At 40.4% G+C, this 20,814-nt stretch overlaps 1 long non-coding RNA gene across 1 annotated transcript; it reads left to right on the top strand.

Annotated features, from left to right (window-relative positions):
• Window positions 1-987: 987 nt before the first annotated feature.
• Window positions 988-20,260, top strand: LOC133754287 (uncharacterized). Its single transcript, XR_009865181.1, has 3 exons — window positions 988-1,096; window positions 2,557-2,610; window positions 18,159-20,260. It is a non-coding gene; the product is annotated as an uncharacterized LOC133754287 (long non-coding RNA).
• The last annotated feature ends 554 nt before the right edge of the window (window positions 20,261-20,814 follow it).

Raw genomic sequence — 20,814 nt, 5'->3', positions numbered from 1 at the left:
AGTGACTTCCAGCCAGAGCGTTGCTCAAGCCTTCAGTCCTCTGTGTCATGAGATGCATACTTATATGCACCTGTGTTTATCCTCTCGGCAAGGCGCTCCGTGCAACCACGTCAAGGTGGGAGTTCAGGAGAATAAATGTGAGCAATTTAAGCATGATCATGGTGAATGAAAAAAATAACACTGGAAGTGCGGCTTGTAAAACTGAAATGATTTTGAGACTTTTCTTAGGACTTTGTTTTTATCAGGGGCACCCTTACATGGTGTTCAAGCAATAACTTCATAATGCAGGGATGTCGATGCCAGTTACTGTACTCAAACACTTGAAAGGCATGGTTCATTGTTGCAAAGAGTATTCCTTCACTACGTAAGTGGCTCAGAGGTCAAGTGTTAATCAGAGAGGTAACAGAAGGTTTAAATGAAAATATTAATGAGTTGATATTTATTGGAAATCTGTATATTAAATAAATTTAGCTTGTAGACTTAATGCCATACGACAGAACTTAGGAATGGACTCAGAAGCCTGAACCTGTTTCCCAGGTCTAGAAGTCTGTGTCGGACTGTTCTTTACTGGAACCTCAGATGCGCTAGGAAGAAAGGACGTAGTATTTCTGGAAGGCATTGTCAAGAATCCAAGATCTGCAGTCCAAAGAGGACACAAGCGCGCGACCCAACTGCAGGACACTTTGCTTTAGGGTGCAGTGCCGTGAAGTCTTTCGCCGAGAGTTCAAGTGCGTGGACGGCAGGTTTGCACACAGAAACTCAAGAGTGGTCGTTTCAGACGCGCTCGGTTAAAGGAGAGACGGTCACGGGGGCCCCTCTGGCGGGCGCATTAACGCGCCAGAGGGGCCTCGCGGGCTCCCCGGACCACTCAGCACTTCGCTCTCCCGGCCGACTTCCCAGAATCCCTCAGCGCGCGCCCCGCGGGCATGCGCTGTTCCGGGGGGCGGGGTCTCGGCCTGCAGGCGTCGGCCTTCGACGTCTCCCAGAGTCCGTTGCGGGAGGTCGCGTCTAGAAGCCGCGCAGGCTCGGGGAAGAGCGTGCGGCCAACGCTCGTCGCTCCAATGGCGGCGTCCCGGATCTGTTATCCAGGGGAAAGGTAGTAGATCCTGAGACCTGCCATGTGCCCAGCAGTTACTGCACGTGCCCGTAGGTCCCGCTCTGGGGCGCTCGCACCCTCGGTCTGTGCGGCAGACGCTGCCCTGTGCTGGCCCAGCGCCCTCCGTGCGCAGCTCAGCGGCGCGAGCGTTTACACCGCGGACATGGGCCCGCGCTACCCCCGGCCGCCCCCCCCCCGTGCTCCGGCGATGCCTGAACGTGACGTGAGGGGCCTTCATCCCGCCGGGGACCCTCCGTGTGTCCCGTCACTGTCTCAGGCAGAGGCTGGGCAGACTTCCTCGGGATTGGAAAACCCTGCGCCTGTCCGGTACCGACAGGCTCGTGTTGGAACTGTTTCCAGTTCTTACGTACAGCCTGTGGCACTTAGGAATGTTGTGAGCAGACAGAACAAAGCAGTACTTGTGTTTTTCTTACAGTCGAGTCGTGTCAGTAATGCGAATGCCTCGGCTCATTTTAATAATAAATTTGTGTTCCTAATTCCTAGTTGGATGTCATGATTGACTTGTCAGCTTAGGTTGCCTTTTCGTCACTAATCAGATGCCCCAAATACTTTACTTCCCTGTGCACACATTGAAGGTTATGTCCAGAAACTTGCAGTGCCCCTCTCTACCAAAAAGTTAAGCAGCTCCATAGTGGCCATCTGCTTTTTTCCCTTGAGATCAGGAGGTCGTCTATATATTGTAACAGAGTTCAGGTGCAGGGATATATATACCAGCTTGCAAGAAATCATTAAAACATTAAAAATTATCTTTTTAAAAAACTTAGCCAAAAAAGTTTTATGCCTCCATGAACCCTTGGGACAATACAGTCATCTATATCTATATCTATCTATCTATCTATCTATCTATCTATTTATTTTTTTTAACCATATGAGGATTTTCTTATTTGAAGGCAGAGAGGTTTTTATTCTTTGGGTCCAATGAGCAGGCCCAGAAAACATCCTTTAGGTCAACCAACCTAAACCATTTGTGGTCCTGGAAAATTTTACTGAGGAGGGTGGAAAGGTTGGGTACCACAGGGAGACAAACCTGTACAATTTAAGTTGATGGCTCTGTACTAGTCCTGTAGTAGTCTATAAGACCCATCGGATTTATTTACTGGAAGAACTGGAGTGTTATACAGGGACATACAGGGTTTTAGGCTGTAGTCCCTTTCTTCCTTCATTAGAAATAGGATGTTGTCTTTCATGAACTATTTCATGAAATAGTTCTCTATTTCATGAATAGCCCTCTATTTCCCTCTTCTGCCCATACTGAGGGTCAATATGTTTTTTTCTCCTCTAAGGAAATTCATTAGGACTGTTAGCTGTACAGTATCCACTGCAACCCCAGTCCTAATTTGATAATTAGATCTCAGCATATGAGGTTGAGTCCCACCTCCAGAACATACAGGAAGGATCCTGCAGTTTGCCCAACACTAATTATGCTCTTTGGTTGGCAGGTGAGGGAATACTAGGCTGCCCAGGAATCTACCAGGAACATTAAAAGATTGCATGTGAGTATTTTTGGTGTTTTGTGTGTGAGACCCAACTGCTCATATTATTTGAGAGAGCCTGTGTGTAAGGTTTTCAATGTGTGTATATGGTCAGTGGGTCTTTTGCTCATGTTTGTATTCAGGTGCATGCTTTGAGTGTATATATATATTTGTAGGAATTGTGTATGGGAAGTCAGAGCAAGTAGGGCTTTGTCTGTAAAAATTTAGGTAGGAATAGATACTTTTATGCTTTAGGGTGTATGTGTATCCAGGATATACCTGAGTGTGTGTTTTGCAGAAAACACAGTGTAGATCTATTGGTATATTTCAGGTAGAAGAGCCCTGCTTGAAAAGCAGGCGGATTGTGTGCACATATTAATATGATATGATACAGGTATGCTTGAGGTTGCTGATAGCAGCTTGGTGCATATCTCTTGCCACCTTCATGTTCATTGGCTTAGGGTTGGTGTTTAAATTAGTCATAGTAGGATATTTATGCCAAGTAAACACCATGAATCAAAGCTTTACTTCTAATCCCAATTCTTTTTAAACCATTCAAAACAATTGAAAGGGAGAGAGAGAATCCTTCCAAACTCCTTTGATGAGGCCAGCATCACCTTAATTCCAAAACCAGAAAAAGATAAAGAAAGAGTACTATATTCAGGGATGAGATACGGGTAAAAGTCAGCAAGGAAGCAGTGTTTCTTTTCACACAAATGAAAAAGCATACAAGGAGGAGTGTAGGATGCTTGAGAGAGCCGCACTCAATGAGGTTCAGGGCTGTCATATTTTATGATCTAGAGGCTTACTGGGTTGAGCTTATTTGAATATTCACAAGGGATGGAGTTTGGGGTGGGGTTTGAGTACTGCCTATTTCCTTACTCTTTGCAAAATTCAAATGTGTCATGGTTTCAGGTTCATGATGGGAGTAGGAAAATCAACAACAATAATTTTATTATAATGACACTTTAATGAGCTTAATTCCATAGTGGGGATACTGTCTGTAGCCACAGTGGTTATTTTTGACTGATGCTGCTTCTGGTTTCCTAGAAGCTGTGGTTTTTCTTAGCATGGAAAGGAGGTGGGGTTTTGGGCAGCACCATGGGCTACAGTGAGGTGCTGGTGATGGGAGATCCTCCTTGCTCACTGCCTCCTTACCTACTGCAAGTAGAAAGCAGTCACCACCTGCACTAACTGTATTATTTGTGTTACTGCTCTCTCAGTTTCCACATCTGGGCAGGTCAGGGGACTAGTAATACTGGGAAAGTGTCACATTCAAAGGGAACTGTTTCCATACACTAACTCAAGGGGACCAATACCCAGTTTCCTTTCGGAGCCTGTCTAGCATGAGTTAAGGTGATGGATAGGAGGAGCCTTAGCAGACTTTCTTGAGTTTCCTGGCAGTGTTTTATCTGAGCTTTTCTGAGGTGTCTCCCTTTAGGGTCGTTTGTTTCTTTCAGTCTTGTCTCAGCAGCTAAGATATCCAAGTTGCATGTAATTTTCAACTTACCTTAAAGCCTGGGGCACTTCAGCCACAACCTTTGAAACTATGTTTGTATAGTCCTGAGAAGACTGAATCTTGGAATCACTTCTCCTAGTGGACATCCCCAGCCTTTTCAGTTTGGCAAGGGAAGGATTCTACTCGGCCAGTGAAGTTACCTACAGAACATTAGGGAGGTATCTAAATTCCCCTGGAGCTCCAGGCATAACTGTGAAGTCTATCTGCTGTTCTTCTGAGGGAAGGTAAAAGTTCATATGCACTTCTTTGTCTAGTGGGGGTTTGGGATACCTGTTCTGTATATTCTTTTCAAAGTGGTAAGTGCATTGTTTATACTATTTTATCAGGAATTCCCTTCATCCCTGGGCTTTAGATTACTTTAAGTAGCCAGGCATACATGGTATTTAGCGTAATCACTGGAATAATGTGCATACTTATTGCCTTCCTGGCCTAACTTCCATTGTGTCCACCCTTCCTGAGACAGTGGTCCTTTGAAAACACTGTCCTTGGCTCCTTTGAGCCTGCCTGACAGTACTTAGGCTCACACTTGCAAAGGAGCAGGGAAGGAAGCAGAAGTGACTGGAGAGTCTCCTCTGCCGGAGCCGCCCATTTTCTAAAAGCATCGCCTAGGTTGTTCCTCTTACTACTCAGAATCTCACTTTGGGTGTCCTCTGCATTGTACAACATCTGTTTCTTTAGGTTTTTCTCCATGATGTAGCAGACTGAGAATTTATTGTAGTTATTTTTGTTGCTAGCAGTTAGGAACCCTCTTTCCAGGTGGCCCTGTGTGCATGGACCCCTGAGAGGGCATACATGCAGTACTTACTGACTGTTAAAGTCTCCTGTTCCAGTGCCCTGGTTGTGGACATTGTTTCTGCCTGTTGTCCTGATGTCCCTAGAGGGAAACTCTTAGCTTCATGAGTTCCGTGTGAGAACATGATTGTGTATCCTATCCTTGCTGATCATTTACCATAAAATGGCTACCACCTACAAATAATATTTCTTCTGTGTAAGGTACAGGTTCATTTCTAAGATTTTTCAACCTTGATCACAAGATTACTTCAGAACAATCATGTTCTAGGGGGTCCTGAGAGACTGGCAGCAATGTGGCAGGGTTTAGAGTCTTGACAGGAATTCAGAGTGATGATTGTAGTGTTTTAGCATTCGGCAATAAAACATGATACTGCAGTATCTGGCCACCAGTCCATCAGTGGTACCCATTTGTTTCTAGAAATTTGCCTTCTGTGTGGGTTCCAGGCAGTGAAGTGTAGTCCCACAGTTTCTCTACTTTTGTAATCAGCAAGTAGTAACAAACATAAATTGAAAGAATTGTTACCATTCATCCAGCCTTACAAAAGATGCTTAAGGATGTGCTACACACAAAAACACGGAAAGATAGCCATCACTATGAAGGAATGTGAAGGCAGAAAATCCCCCAGTAGAAGTACAAAAGAAATCCGAAGTAAGCAATAGAAATTTCTATAGAAAAATGACAGGACCAAGTTGTTACTTATCAATAATCACTTTGAATGTAAGTGGCCTTAATTCTTGAGTTAAAAGATACAGACTGGCTGAATGGATTATAAAACAAGACCCATTTATTTGCTGCTTACAAGAAACACACATCACCAACAAAGATATACACAGACTGAAAGTGAAATTGAATCCGCAATAAAGACACTCCAAACAAAGAAAAGCCCAGGACCAGATGGCTTAACTGCTGAATTCTATCAGACATTTAAAGAACTAATTCCAGTTCTTCTAAAGCTATTCAAAACAATTAAAAGGGAGGGAATCCTCCCAAACTCCTTCTATGAAGTGTGCATCACTTTAGTACCTAAACCTGAAGAAGATGCAACAGAGAAAGAGAACTATAAACCAATATCCCTGATGAGCATAGATGCAAAAATACTCAACATAATATTTGCCAATCTAATATAACAACACACCAGAAAGATCATTCACCCAGACCAAGTGGGATTTATCCCTGGAATGCAAGGATGATTCAACATTCGCAAATCAATCAATGTGATACATCACATTAACAAACTGAGGAACAAAAACCATATGATTATCTCAATAGATGCAGAGAAAGTGTTTGATAAAGACACAGTTACAGAGAGAGGGGGTGGAGAGGGAGAGACATACACACAGAGATATCTTCCATCTGCTGATTCACTCTCCAGACAGCTGCCCAGCTAAGTTTGGACCAGGCTGATGCCAGGAGCCTAGAGATAAGAGATACTATCAAAACAAATTTAAATAAATAAAAAGATGGCTCTTTTCTATCAACTAGCTCAACTAGTTCACTAGCCAAATGACTTCAATGGATATATGGAGCCAGACGAAAGCCAGGAGGCTGGTGCTCTATCCATGTCCCCATCATGGATTCAGGGACCCAAGCACTTGTGCTGTCTTCTGTTGCTTTCCTAGACAAATTAGCAGGTGGGTGTATTGGAAGTGGTACATCGGGACTCAAAGTGGTACTCATATGGGATGCCAGCATCACAGGTGGCAGACTAATCTGCTTTGCCACAATGACCTCCTCATAGAAAACACATTCAAAGAGGTAATAAAGGTTTAAAAGGGTGTGGCCTTTGAAGAGGGAGAGGATCCCAGTAGTTGCATGCACGGAGACTAGGTTTTGTGAAGATACAGAGATACTGCAGTCATCCGCAAGCCATGGAGTGAGGCTTCAGTAGAAACCAGACTTGCTGACAACTTCTTTTGGGAATTCTGGCTTTCAGAACTATGAGAAAGAGAAGTTCCATTGGGTGAGACACCTATTGTGTTATATGTTTTCCTATGTTGGCCCTAGCAAACTAATGGCAATTTTGGTACTAAGGGTGGGGTGGCATCTGCAAAATGTGGATGTGGCTTGGAACTTGGTACTATGTAGAGGTTAGAAGAGTTTTGAGGTGTGTGTTAGAAAAAAGGCAGAATTGCTTCAGAGACTATGGTGAAAATGTAGATGTTGAATGCTGGTGAGATCACTGACTTAGAATTCTTGCCATATAACTTTGCTGAATTATATTGTAGTCTTTTGTGGAATCTCTAAATGATTTAAGTGCTGAGTTTTCAGATGTGATTTCCACACATATGATGAAAATGTGGCCTGATTTCTCCTGCTGCCTAGTAAAATATGAGCAGGGAGAAAGAAATAGAAGGGATTGTCAAACTAACAGGAGTTGATATTTCAGGATGTGGAAAATTCTCAATCTGTTCACATCACAGAAAATGATAAAGTATTTTCTGTAGCGAGCATTGTGACTGTGAGTCATGGTACATCTCATCAGGAACTCTTCTGCCTGCACCTGAGAGAGAACTATGTGGAGCGAAATAAAGGCAGACTTGTTGGATTTCATGAAGTCTAAAGCAAGGTATAATAAAGCAGTCCTAATGCTAATCTGAGTTATTGTTCAAGAAAAGGGGAAATTGTGACCCAGAAAGTTGTTTCAGAGATTGGCAAGGCTACCATTCTTGGGAGGAAAGTGGAAAATGTGTATTCTCAGTTTCCTTGTTCTAGGAGCTACTACTTAGAACAATCCTGTTATCCCAGTGACCCCAGAAAATAGGGCTTCCATTGCAGTAGACTGTGAACACAGGGTATTGAGTCACAAATGATTGTTCTTGAGATCTAAAGTCTGATAGAATTTGCCTTGCTATGTTTTAGACTTGCTTATGATGAACCACTTTCTTTATTTTTTTGTGATGTCTCCATTTTGGAATGGGAAAATCTAGCCTATGCTTGTCTATCATTGTATTTGGAAGCAGATAACATGCCTCATGTCACAGGATCACAGCTAGAGAAGTTTATCAAAAGGTGATAGTAACTGGATTCTCACTTTTGATTTAGGGATTTACAAGAGATTATAGGTTTTCTTTTTTTTTTTTAATTTGGCAGATAGAGTTAGACAGTGAGAGAGAGAGACTGAAAGAAAGGTCTTCCTTCCATTGGTTCACCCCCCAAATGGCCACTATGGCTGGTGCGCTGCGCCAATCCGAAGCCAGGAGCCAGGTGCTTCCTCCTGGTCTCCCATGCAGGTACAGGGGCCCAAACACTTCGGCCATCCTCCACTGCCTTCCCGGGCCACAGCAGAGAGCTGGACTGGAAGAGGAGCAACTGGGACTAGAACCCGGCGCCCATATGGGATGTCAGTGCCGCAAGGTGGAGGATTAACCTTAGTGAGCCGTGGCGCCGGCTCCAGATTTTCATCTGATATAGAAATGGGTTAGTGGATATTGCAGCTGTTGGAATATTGTGAATGCATTTTGTATGTGCAAAGGATACAAACTTTGGTGTAAAAACTTTTGAAATTCATGCGTTTTTTTTTTTCTGTAACGAGCATCTATTGTATACTTGGATTTCAAAACATGTTTGCACCAAAATAAACTTTTAATTCCATTTCCCCATAATCTTTATAAAGTATCCTCATATACAGAAGGGCTCAGTGGTTAGAGAGAACTGACTGTTATACAAGAGGAAGTGGAAAGGGACCAGTGTTGTGGCATAGCGGTTAAGCTGTGTCTGTGATGCCAGGAAAGGCCTGAACATTGGTTTGAGTACCAACTGCTCCACTTCTGATACAGCTCCCTGCTAAGCAGCGTGGGAAAGCAGCAAAAGTTGGTCCAAGTGCTTAGAGAGCACATGAGAGATCATCAAGAAGTTCAAATAAATAAATTGTATTCAAATAAATAAATTGTATCTGCAAAAAATGAAAAAAAGTAGAATATTAAGTGTGTGTGTATATATATATATACATATATATATAAAGTCTCTTTCTCTCTCTCTCTCTCTATATATATATATATAAAGTCTTTATATATATAAAGTCTTTATTTGAAAGGCAGAATTACAGAGAGGTAGAGGGATAGAGGAAGAGAGAGAGAGAGATGGAGAGAGTGATCTTTCATCCACTCATTCACTCCCAAATGGCTGCAATGGTTGGGATTGGGCCAGGCTAGAACCAGGACCTCTTTCTAGGTTTCCCATGTGGGTGAAGGGGCCCGAGCACTTGGGCTATCCTTCACTGCTTTCCCAGGCACATGGGAGCTGGATCAGAGTGGTGAGCTAGGACATGAATCAATGGCCATATGGGATGCTGGCGTCACAGGCTAAACCCATTATGCTACAGTACTGGCACAATCAGTACATTGGCATTGTCTGGCAAATTTTATGGAGCTGTAAAGAGGAAAAAAGAGGTCAGATAACATGGTGATTATGTACCTGAGTTTTCCTCCTAATACTGCTTCCCCATTCTTAGCTACATGACCTTAGGAAAGGGACTAAATCTGTCTTTCTGTGTCCTCAGGTAAGAGGAGATAAGATAATTATGTCTAAATCACATAACTCATTGTGATAACTAAAAATATTTGCAAAGTGCTTGGAACAATGCCTGACATAAAGTAAACGTCATAAGGGTATGCTCAGTCTAAAGAGAGAGAAAACAGAGGCTTCCTTCTTACCATCTTGGGGTATTTGCCCATTTTTCTTTTATAAGAGCATAATTTTCTTTCTTGGTCTCTCTTTTTTTTTTTTTTTTACTGGTTTATTTCTTTTGGCCCTAAAATTTGTATTAGGAGTTAGGGGTTTTTTTGGTTTGTTTTTTATTTATTTATTTATTTTTATTTAGTGAATATAAATTTCCAAAGTACAGCTTATGGATTACAAAGGCTTCCCCCCTCACAATTCCCCCCCCACCCCGCAACCCTCCCCTTTCCCACTCGCTCTCCCCTTCCATTCCCATCAAGATTCATTTTCAATTCTCTTTATATATAGAAAATCAGTTTAGTATATATATAGATTTCAACAGTTTGCCCTCCCATAGCAACACAAAGTGAAAAAAATACTGTTGGAGTATTAGTTATAGCATTAAATATCAGTGTACATCACATTAATGCTCTTGGTCTCTTTTAAGTAGTAACATTAAAACTTTTTTTTAAACCTGAATTGCTTTAGTTAGTTTTATAACTTTTTGACTGATTTTAAGAGAATGAAACAGCCAATAAATTTTTAACCTAAAACTTGCTGCTCGTTCTTGCAGAGTACCTTGTATTGAAATAAGAGCATCATTTTTCAAGTTTTATCTCTCTGTTGAATTTTGTTGCTGTTATCCAGGGGTCAATATAAGTAGAATAGAAAAGGAATATGATTTTTAAAAAATTATTTACTTACTTATCTACTTATTTATTTAATTTGAAAGGTGCAAGACAGATGGGTAGAGATTTTCCATATGCTGGTTTACTGTCCCAGATACCTGTAACTGCCACAGCTTTGTCAGTCCAGTGTCCAGAACTGGGAATCAATCTGGGTCTCCCAAGTAGGTAGCCAGAACACAACAACTTAAGTCATCGCCTTCTGTCTTCCAGGGTGTACATAGCAGGAAGCTAGATTCAGCAGTGCAGCCAAGACTTGAAACTGCCACTCTGATATGGAATATGGGCATCCCAAGTAATGTTTTAACTATTTGGCCAAATGACTGCTGTGATTAACCAAATGTCATGAAAGAGATAGGGAGAATGACACAGCCATCATGGTCCATAATGCACTCCTCACATCCTTGATGATCTGACACTGAACACCTATGCAAGGCTGAAAGCATGGAGGAGTCAGGAGTAGGAAGTAAAACCCAGAAGGATTGCAAGATGCTTGAATTTTTCTAGATTATTGTTTTATTAATATTGAAGTAAACACTGAGGCATAACAAAGTTATCACATATAATGTTAACATTTAAATATAACAGAAAAATGTTACAAAATAAGAAATACAAAAACTAGTTAAGATCTTACTTAATGAATTGGTTATGCTCACTTGATAAGTATGTTCCAGACTGGAATCCAGGAAGATAATGCTACTTGTATATCTGCTGAACCATTTAACCTGTTTCTTTCTTTAATTTTTAACTAGATTAAAATGGAAAACCCTCTTTAACACAAACTAGTTGCTGTGAATGTTGTAGGAACAGTAAGATACTCTACTTAGCAAAAGAAAGGCTTCTTTTATCTTAATCCAAAATGCTAATAAATTTAAGGTGTCATAAGCATTCTTCAATGAATATTAAAGAACTAAACAATTCATTTTCTTCTTTAGATAGTAAGTTTATCTTAATTATTGATTGAAGGTTTCAAAAAGCAAATTGATTTTCTACTCAAATGTTTCCCTTAATATCTCTTCTTAAAAGTAAAGGTTAAAAGTTTGAGACAGAGATGTGAGATGCAACTATATTCTCATTTTATTTTTTAACATGTTTTAATATTCTTTTCAATATTTTGTAAAAATCTTGGAAAAATTATAGATAGGATAATTACTTTTGAGCCTTGCTTGCCATAACAATAATGCCTTTTGGAATCTTTGGATACCTTTGGAATGTTGAAATACGTCACTGTTTTTTCATTATAATATCTGTTAAATATGCCAATTTCATTACCCAAATTTCATCTTCAAGAGTGATGCGGGCCAGCCGTACCAGTTGAACAGAACCTGAAGGAGGGAGTGGGAATGAAAAGAGGGACAAGGGCGCAGAGAATGGAGCCAAGACAAAAGTCTGATCAAGGCTCGTTTATTCCAGCATCTCAGCGATATTTTATACATTACCAGCTGCAGCTCAAGGCAACACAGAAGTTAACAACACAGGCAAGCAACTTATTAGGCTTTCTGCAACACAGGCATAACATAGTTAATTTTAGCGGAGTGTTCTTGTTTGATCCTTCTCCTTCAGCATGGGAGTAGGTGACTTTTTTTCACCCCAGGAATTCCACAAGCCAAGACTGACCTTGACTTGTCTATGACTTGTTTATGGGCTGCCTACACAAGAGTATTTGCCAAATGTGATTTTTTTTCATTGACAAAAGTGTGACATTGAGTTCATAAACTATGCTTAGTATTTTCCCTTGAGAAATCCAATGAACAGTGATATACATTAAGTGAGTATCATTAATTCTAATATCTGGGCAAAATTTTTAAAAAGTTGACTATTGAGGGGCTGGTGCTGTGACTCACTTGGTTAATCCTCTGCCTGTGGCACCGGCATCCCATATGGGTGCCAGGTTCTAGTCCCAGTTGCTCCACTTCCAGTTCTGCTCTCTGTTGTGGGCAGTGGAGGATGACCCCAGTGTTTGGGCCCCTGCACCCTCATAGGAGAACAGGAGGAAGCACCTGGCTCCTGGCTTCAGATCAGCGCAGCACCAGCCATGGTGGCCATTTGGGGAGTGAACCAACAGAAGGAAAACCTTTCTCTCTGTGTCTTTCTCTCACTGTCTATAACTCTACCTGTCAAATAAATAATAAAGAAGTTGACTATTGAACATCTTTTAATAAGAGTAACAACTTTTGCTGCATTTCACAATACATAAGGTTCTATGGAATTTCTCTAGATGCTAAAAAAATTTCCATCAACTTTTAATTACTGTGCTATGTATTCCAGTTGTGCTCAGTGTTCTAACACTTATAATTCCATTAAAGTATTTGCAATTTAATTTATATTGGCAACAGTGTACATTTAAAAATTTTATTTATTTTTTAAAATTTCCCCCATAAATCTTTTATTTAAGGTATACAAACTTCATTCATTTCATAAATACAACTTTAAGAACATAGTGATTTTTTTCACCCTACCTTCCCTCCAGTGTACACTCCCACCCTGCTTCCTCTTCTCTCTCCTATTCCCATTCTTATTTTTTACTAAGATCTATTTTCAGTTAACTTTATACACGTAAGATAACCCTACACTAAGTAAAGAGTTCAACAAATAGTATGAAAAAAAGAAAACGACCAGCACCGTGGCTCAACATGCTAATCATCCGCCTGCGGCACTGGCACACCAGGTTCTAGTCCAGGTTGGGGCACCGGATTCTGTCCCGATTGCCCCTCTTCCAGGCCAGCTCTCTGCTGTGGCCCGGGAGTGCAGTGGAGGATGGCCCAAGTCCTTGGGCCCTGCACCCCGTGGGACCAGGATAAGCACCTGGCTCCTGCCTTCGGATCAGCGCAGTGCGCCGGCCACAGCATGCCCGCCATAGTGGCCATTGGAGGGTGAACCAACGGCAAAGGAAGACCTTTCTCTCTGTCTCTCTCTCTCTGTCCACTCTGCCTGTCAAAAAAAAAAAAAAAAAGAAAAAGAAAACTGTTCCTCAACAGTGAAGACAAGGGCTGTTCAAAGTTATCACATCTCAAAGTGTCAATTTCACTTCTATAAATTACCTTTTAGGTACTCTATTCTTTCACAGATCAGAGAGAACATGTGGTATTTGTCTTTTTTGGGATTGGCTTATTTCACTCAGTATAATGATTTCCAGTTGCATCCATTTTGTTGCAAATGACAGGATTTCACTTTTTTTTTTTAATTTTTTGACAGGCAGAGTGGACAGTGAGAGAGAGAGACAGAGAGAAAGGTCTTCCTTTTTGCCGTTGGTTCACCCTCCAATGGCCGCCGCGGTAGGCGCGCTGCTGCCGGCGCACCGTGCTGATCCGATGGCAGGAGCCAGGTGTTTCTCCTGGTCTCCCGTGGGGTGCAGGGCCCAAGCACTTGGGTCATCCTCCACTGCACTCCCTGGCCACAGTAGAGAGCTGGCCTGGAAGAGGGGCATCCGGGACAGGATCGGTGCCCCAACCTGGACTAGAACCCGGTGTGCCGGCGCCGCAAGGCGGAGGATTAGGCTATTGAGCCGCGGCGCCGGCCAGGATTTCACTTTTTAACCACTGTGTAGTATTCCATGGTGTACATATCCCATAATTTCTTTATCCATTCTTCAATTGACAGGCACCTGGGTTGATTTCATATCTTAGCTATTGTGAATTGAGCTGCAATAAACATGGGAGTACAGATAACACTTTCATATGCTTATTTCATTTATTTTGGATAAATTCCCAGGAGGGGGATGTCTGGGTCATATGGTAGGTCTATATTCAGATTTCTGAGGTATCTCCATACTGTCTTCCACAGTATTACATTCCCACCAACAGTGGATTAGGGTACCTTTATCCCTCCATCCTCACCAGCATTTGTTGTTTGTTGATTTCTGTATGAAAGCTATTCTAACGGGGTGAGGTGAACCTCATTGTGGTTCTGATTTGCATTTCCATGATGGCTGTTGATCCTGAGCATTTTTTTATGTATCTGTTGACCACCATTTAGCTTTCCTGATTTGAAAAATGCCTGTTCAAGTCCTTTGCATATGTCGTAACTTAATTGTTTTATTGTTGTTGCGTTTCTTGAGCTCTTTATAGATTTCTGAATATTAATCTTTTACCAGTTGCATAATTTGCAAATAATTCCTCCCATTGTATCCATTGCCTATTCACTTTTCTTTTTTTTTTAACTTTTATTTAATGAATATAAATTTCCAAAGTACAGCTTATGGATTACAATGGCTCCCCCCCCCCAAACTTCCCTCCCACCCGCAACCCTCCCCTTTCCTGCTCCCTCTCCCCTTCCATTCACATCAAGATTCATTTTCAATTCTCCTTATATACAGATCAGTTTAGTATATTTTAAGTAAAGATTTCAACAGTTTGCCTCCACATAGTAACACAAAGTGAAACATACTGTTGGAGTACTAGTTATAGCATTAAATCACAATGTACAGCACATTAAGGACAGAGATCCTACATGATATTTTTTAAAAATTGATTAATTTTTTATGCAATTTCCAATTTAAAACCAAATTTTTTTTTCATTTTCAATTATCTTTATATACAGAAGATTGATTCAGTATATACTAAGTAAGGATTTCATCAGTTTGCACCCACACAGAAACACAAAGTGTAAAAATACTGTTACAGTGCTAGTTATAGCATTACTTCACATTGGACAACACATTAAGGACAGATCCTATATGAGATGAAAGTACACAGTGACTTCTGTTGTTGACTTAACAATTTGACACTCTTGTTTATGGGTCAGTAATCTCCCTAGGCTCTAGTCAAGAGTTCCCGAGGCTATGGAAGCCTTTAGGGTTCGCCGACTTCGATCTTATTCCGACAGGGTCATAGTCAAAGAGGAAGTTCTCTCCTCCCTCCAGAGAAAGGTACCTCCTTCTTTTATGGCCTTGCTGTTTCGACTGGGATCTCACTCACAGAGATCTTTCATTTAGGTTTGTTTTTTTTGTTTTTGTTTTTGTTTTGTTTTTTGGTTTTTTTTTTGTTTTTTTTTTTTGCCAGAGTGTCTTAGCTTTCCATGCCTAAAATACTCTCATGGGCTCTTGAGCCAGATCCAAATGCCTTAAGGGCTGATTCTGAGGCCAGAGTGTTATTTAGGACATCTGCTATTCTATGGGTCTGCTGTGTCTCCCGCTTCCCATGTTGGATTGTTCTCTCCCTTTTTTATTCTATCAGTTAGTATTAGCAGACACTAGTTTTTTGTGATCCCTTTGACTCTTAGACCTATCAGTGTGATCAATTGTGAACTGCAGATGATCACTTGGACTAGTGAGATGGCATTGGTACATGCCACCTTGATGGGATTGTATTGGAATCCCCTGGCATGTTTCTAACTCCACCATTTGGGGCAAGTCCGATTGAGCATGTCCCAGATTGTACATCTCCTCCCTCTCTTTTTCCCACTCATATTTAACAGGGATTACTTTTCAGTTAAAATTTAAACACTTAAGAATAATTCTGTGTTAATTACAGAGTTTAACCAATATTAGTAGGACAAAAAATACTAAAATGGATGAAGTATTACATTGTACATCAACAGTCAGGACAAGAGCTGATCAAGTCACTGTTTCTCATAGTGTCCATTTCACTTCCACAGGTTTCCTCTTTAGTGCTCAGTTGTCACCGATCAGGGAAAACATGATATTTGTCCCTTTGGGACTGGCTTAATTCACTCAGCATGATGTTTTCCAGATTGCTCTATCTTGTTGCAAATGATCGGATTTCATTGTTTTTGACTGCTATATAGTATTCTATAGAGTACATGTCCCATAATTTCTTTATCCAGTCTACTGTTGATGGGTATTTGGGTTGGTTCCAGGTCTTAGCTATTGTGAATTGAATTGCAATAAACATTAATGTGCAGATGGCTTTTTTGTTTGCCAAATTAATTTCCTTTGGGTAAATTCCAAGGAGTGGGATGGCTGGGTTGAATGGTAGGGTTATATTCAGGTTTCTGAGGAATCTCCAGATTGACTTCCATAGTGGCTTAACCAGTTTGCATTCCCACCAACAGTGGGTTAGTGTCCTTTTTTCCCCACATCCTCTCCAGCATCTATTGTTGGTTGATTTCTGAATGTGAGCCATTCTCACCGGGGTGAGGTGAAACCTCATTGTGGTTTTGATTTACATTTCCCTGATTGCTAGTGATCTTGAACATTTTTTCATGTGTCTATTGGCCATTTGGATTTCCTCTTTTGAAAAACGTCTATTGAGGTCCTTGGCCCATCTCTTAAGTGGGTTGTTTGTTTTGATGTTGTGGATTTTCTTGATTTCTTTGTAGATTCTGGTTATCAACCCTTTATCTGTAGTATAGTTTGCAAATATTTTTTTCCATTCTATCGGTTGCCTCTTCACTTTCCTGACTGTTTCTTTTGCAGTACAGAAACTTCTCAATTTGATTCAATCCCAAATGTTAATTTTTGTTTTGACTGCCTGTGCTTCTGGGGTATTTTCCAAGAGGCCTTTGCCAGTACCTATATCTTGCAGGGTTTCTCCAATGCTCTCTAATAATTTGATGGTGTCGGGTCGTAGATTTAACTCTTTAATCCATGCTGAGTGAATTTTTGTGTAAGGTGAAATGTAAGGGTCTTGCTTCATGCTTCTGTACGTGGAAATCCAATTTTCCCAGCACCATTTTGAGCCTATTCACTTTTCTTAGTGTTTCTTTTGCAGTGCAGAAGCTTCTCAATTTGATGTCTTCCCATTTGTCAAATTTGGCTTTGATTCCCTATGTTTCTGGGATCTTTCCTAAGAACTTTTTGCCTATGCCAATGTCTTGCAGTTTCCCCTGTGTATTCTAGTAATTTTATGGTATTATGTCTTCAGGAACTCCTAGGACCCATATGTTTGGTCATTTGATAGTATCCCAAAAATCTCCAACACGTTTTAAATTTTTTTAATTTCTTTTTTTGTCTGACTATAAAATTTCCAGAGATTTGTCTTCTAGCTCAAGATGTTCTTTTTTCTGCCTCACAAAGTCTATTGTTAAAGCTTTCCACCACATTTCTATTTGATCTATTAAATTTCTTTTTAAATATTTTATTTTTATTTCTCTTTAAAATTTCAGTTTTGTGGGAAAAATTTTCATTCATGTAATGTATGTGTTTCTATAATTCATTAATTTGCTTCTGATTATGTCTACATAATCCTATGATCTATTTTTTGAATTCCATTTTTGGCATTTGTTCAATCTCTTCATCTTTACATTCTGGAATTGAAATATTGTCTTCTTTTGGGAGCATCATGTCATCTTCCTTAATCATGTTTCTTGAATTTCTGTGTTTATTTTTAGTCATTTTAAAGATACTTGTTGGTTTTTTTCCCTTTGATGGCTTTTATCTTTGGACTATACCTCTGTGGCTTTGTGGAGTGTCCATTTTTTTCAGTGAATACCCAGCGGCATGTGCTGGGTGTGGCCAGGGAGCCATAGTCAATGATCCAGATTGAGGGTACTGTCCAAGGTGACACCCAAGTTGGCCATAATAAATTTGGCATAGTTGCATACTCACCTCCTCTCCTCCAAGGTGACGATTGCCTGGGCACTAGTCCCATTGGGTACATTATTCATCCAGAACCACACAAAGAATCCATGCAGTCTTCAGTGCAAGCACAGATCACTCAGCAATGACCCTCCCCAGGCAATCAGTGAGTCCCCAGTATGTGGAGCCACTCACAGTGACTGCCCAGAGACACAGCCACACCATATGCCCTTCTATGCAGCTTTTGAGGCATTCTCGTTGTGTGCAGTTTGATTATTTCAAATAAAGCTGGTGTGAAGATTTATAGATTTTTATATGGATGTCATTAGTCTTCATATTTTCTAGGGTAAACATCTAATAATGCAATGTCTGGGTCATAATGTACGTGTGGATTTAGTTTGGTCTATTTCAGTTTTGTTTTGGTTTTTGTTTTCTTAGCACAGGCTTCAAAAGCCCAACTAGACAAATGGAATTCTGTCAAACTCCAAAACTTCTGTACAGAAAACTAAACTATCAACAGAATGAAGAGACAGCCAACAGAACTGGAGAAAATACTTGCCGGCTATTTATCTGACAATGGATTAATATCCAAAATATATCAGGAATGGAAAAACTCAGCAATCAAAAAACCCAACCAATGAAATTAAGAAATGGGCAATAGGTCTGAATTAACAGTTCTCAAAATAAGTCATAGAATGGCCAACAAGGTACAAACAAATAAGCAACATCATTAGTCATCAGGGAAATGCAAATTAAAACTTCCAGGAGATAACACATCATCCTTGTTATAATGGCTGTTATAAAAAAGACAGTAAAAAATGCAGGCAAGGATGTGGACAAGCGGGAACTCTTATATACTGTTGGTGGGATTATAAGTTAGTAAGAAACTATGGAAAGTGATGGCAATTATTATGATGATGTCTTTTAAAACATTAGAAATAGCACTGTCATGTGATCCAGAAATCTTACTACTGAGTACATATCCAAAAGATGTGAAATAATTGTATCAGATACTTGCCCCATCTTGTTGACTGCATGAGTGTTCACATCAACTGGAATATCTTTTTATAATCACATGAATAAAGGAAATTTATAGGGGCCGGTGCTGTGGTGTAGCAGGTAAAGCTGCATCACTAGCATCTCATATGGGCTCCAGTTCGAGTTCCAGCTGCTTCCCTTCCAAACCAGCTTCCTAATTATGCACCTGGGAAAGCAGCAGGAGATGACCCAAGTCCTTGGGCCCCTACACCCATGTGGGAGATCTGGAAGAAGCTCCTGGCTCCTGGCTTCAGCCTAACCTGATCTTGCCTGTTGTGGCCATTTGTGGAGTAAACCAGCAGGTGGAAGGTCTCTGTCTTTCTCTGTGTCTCTGTCTCTATCTTTCCCTCTCTATAACTCTGCTTTTCAAACAAATAAATAAATCTTTTAAAAAAGAATGTATTTGCCTTTATGAGCCTTAAAAATTATCTATGTAAACAATGGAATATCATTCACCCTGAAATATGAAATACTGTCATTTGCAGCAAAGTGGATGGAACTGGAGGATATTATCATAAATGAAATCCTATAGACACAGAATGACAAATACTGCCTGTTTCCACCATTTGTAGAAACCAAGATTATCTTCATTCTGAATCCCTAATGGCAATGACTAGAGACTGGGAATGGTAGGGGGAATGAAGGGATTTGGATAACAGGTAACAAATCAGAGTCTGAAGGAAGGAAGGAATTCCTTGTATTACACAGCATAGAGGTGAGACTCGAGTCTCAACAATCCAGTATATATTTATGAACAAATAGAAGAAAGAAGGTCCAAGCCTCCAATCATAAAGAGAAGTCAAAGAAGGGGAAATATTCCTGACTCTGTTTTGATCAGTACACACTACATACAGGTATTGAAATATTGCAGTGTAGCTCAAGACTAAACACAATTATTGTTAATAAAATACAGAAATTTGTTTTTTTAAAGGAAAAAACTTTTTTAAGAATGGTTCTATCATATTACTAGCAACGTGATAAATCCAGATTCTTGGATTCCTTATCAGTATTTTGAGTGTAGCTAATTTGTTTTTGAGCTGTTTTAATTGGCATATGCTAATACCCATTGTATTCTTAATTTGCATTTGATGGTTAGTGATGTTGAATGTGGTTCCATGGCCTGTTTACCAAACTCTTGTCCTCTGTTGTAAAATGTGTCTCAATGTTATTTGCCTGTTATCTGATTGGATTGTTTCTGTTTTTGCTGTTGAGTTTCCAAAGGTCTTAATATATTCTAGATGCAAGATTTGTCCAGAATGTGGTTTGCCTGTTCCTTTTTTTTTCCTTTCAACATAGTCTTTCTCAAAGGGCAATTTTTAAATTTTAATCAAGTCCAATAATTAATTATGTCTTTTAGACATAGTACTTTGGATACCATATCTGAGAACTCCTTCCCAAGTGCTAAAACCAGAAGACTTCCTCCAATGTTATGTTCTAAAAGTTTCACAGTTTTACATCGAAATATGTTACTCATTTCTGTTAATTTTTTGTTTGTGCTAAAAAACCCTATCCCTTTTCAGTTATACTGCTTTATAAAAAGTCAGTTTGCTGTACTTGTGTCTCTGCATTCTTGATCCTGTTTATTGGACCTGTGTCTGCTTTTCCATTGATACCAAAGTCTTAATATTGCCCACCCTTCTTAGAATTCCCTCAAATTGTTTTAGCTATTCAATATCTTTTACATTTCCGTATACATTTGAAAATTGCTACATCCTTCCTCCCCATCCTCACCCCACTGAGCCAGGACAGAGGGCTGCAGATCAGAGACCATTTCCAATGTACTTCCCTTTATTCAAATAAATGGTGTCCCAAAGTGATGATTCCCCACCCCAACCACTGGGTCCCTCCACCTGGGGCTCCCACCCTCTTCCTCCCATGCTGAGGACCAGCAGGTTCAGCACTGGGCAAATGTAAGTGTTTGATGCTTTTAGGTGCAGGATACAGTTAGGGTCTGTGTCCTTTAGGCTGCACCTAGAGGGACTTCTCCCCAGAGCCCTTGTGCCACCTACTGTCCTCATTGATGCTTCTTCTTCCTCCTGGTGTCAAAGTGGTCACA

Source organism: Lepus europaeus (assembly GCF_033115175.1).
Source record: "Lepus europaeus isolate LE1 chromosome 12 unlocalized genomic scaffold, mLepTim1.pri SUPER_12_unloc_2, whole genome shotgun sequence".
Taxonomy (NCBI): domain Eukaryota; kingdom Metazoa; phylum Chordata; class Mammalia; order Lagomorpha; family Leporidae; genus Lepus; species Lepus europaeus.
This window is presented reverse-complemented; position numbering and strand designations above follow the sequence as displayed.